Source organism: Alligator sinensis, unplaced genomic scaffold (assembly GCF_000455745.1).
Source record: "Alligator sinensis unplaced genomic scaffold, ASM45574v1 scaffold487_1, whole genome shotgun sequence".
NCBI lineage: Eukaryota > Metazoa > Chordata > Crocodylia > Alligatoridae > Alligator > Alligator sinensis.
Genome location: NW_005842301.1, coordinates 848,425 through 850,418, shown reverse-complemented (window position 1 = coordinate 850,418; position 1,994 = coordinate 848,425).

Here is a 1,994-nt window from a genome sequence, read left to right as displayed (position 1 = left end):
AAACTAGAGGTGCACAGACAATAATTGAACTAACTATGTTTCTGGTTTGGGATATGAATGCCTACACACAGGCATCTGCAAGTGTGGTGATGGGTTAGTGAGAGGTGGAGTGGAAACACAAAGCCAGCCAGAGGTGGAGTGCCAGCTTAGAATCAAAGCAGGATCACAATTGCAGCCTGCCTGAGGGTCATTTGGGCATCAGAAGTGGGGGAGGGGGTGTAGCCGTGTCCTGTGATATCAGGTAATCAGAGTGCTAACAAAACCTATTGTAGCCTTCTGTAGTGGGATAATGTCTTGTATTTAAGCCAGCAATAAAAGGGCAAACATACAGAGAATGGATCTAATATGCAAACAATTATAAAATGGTAAAATTGCAGCACTGCCTAATTTCCCTACTTGAATGCCAAGCATGTTCTGCAGTAAAGTGGCTATTTTATCACATGGAATAATATTCTCTCTAACAATTTTTAGTAACACTTTGCAAATAATTTCTTGTAAGTTTATAAAACTACTTAACAAGTATGGATAAGCTGTAGCCAATAACAGTACAAGGACAACCTCATGTTATTTAGTTTTATCCTGTCAAATTCTGTGCTTAAACATAAAACTGAAGGTACGATTTAGCACTAAGTTTGTCAGTGGGTAGGGATTCAGGTGAAACCTTGAAAAATATAATGAAAATCAATACATTTCATTGAGTACTTTTTTTTTCAGATACACCCACACTGTGTAAAATTCAGGACACCTACTGGCAAGTACCCCAACTTCCCTGACAGGCCACACCCCCAACTTTTGGTGGCCCAAGCCAGAAAGAGAGGTTTTGCAGGCTGTATGTTCGATACACTTTGTCCCAGGATATACATTGAATCTGTCTTGGCACTTGTCAAATTACATTTCAAATCCTAATCTCATGTCATCTGCCAAACTGAAGTTGTTAGGTCTAGATGAGAAAACATCCATATTCCACTTCATGTTACAATACCAGAAATACCAAACGTCCCATTTTGAATACCTTCTTGAGAAACAGCAGAGGTGGATCCCTTCTCCTAGAGGTTTCTACAGATATTTTATTATAGATCACAAATCCTGTCTTCTAATAGACTTCTATGTGCCTGCTCATGAACTTTATTTCTTTCTCCTCTCTGTAGCTATTTTTTATCTTCTTTTTTTCAGTTTAGTTTGTTGCTGTCACTGAAAAAAATCTATTGTGAATTGTAGGGCCAATTAAGTAGTACAGCCACTCCTTGCTTAACGTCATAGTTACTTTCTTGAAAAATGTGACTAAGTGAAACAATGTTAAGAGAATCCAATTACGTCACAGTAGTTACCTACTAGCAGGTGGTGGCCAAACAACATTAAAACCAAACATTGCGCGATTTTAAACGAGTATATTCTCCAATAGATCAGTGATGTAATAATAAAACTACATTAACCAGGATGATGTTAAGTGAGGAGTAACTGTATATAGCACCTTGTCTATGTAATTAGTAATTTGGTTACATGAAGAGTTTTTTTTTTACTTCAATACACAGAGTGCTGTTTTTTATTTGCATTTAGCTTTTATTAATGCACCTGTACTCCTTTTTTCTTGTTAAAGTTTAAATAAAAGAAAGACAGAGGAAGTGTAGGTGAAAGTGAGTGAATCTACTCATGCGCTTTACTGCCAAGTTGGCTAATTAACTCCACGGTAAAGCATCACAATCTACGTGTATGTCACTATTAGGGTGCAGTAAATTAACTCCACTGTAGGACAGTATTGTCTTGGACAAAAAGTATCCTACAACAGAGTAATTGTGTGTGCTCGGACACACGCATGGACTGTGACAAGGGCTAGCTGGAGCATGAGGGTGCTACAGTCATGCTCATGCCAGCCTTTCCAATGCCAGCACACAGAGCTGCTCCACCCTGGCTTGAATTACTATGGTCCCGAGTGTGGCGGGCCAGTAGGGGGCGCTCCTGCGTTGAGCCGCCCACCTCACTGCGCCCGACCACCT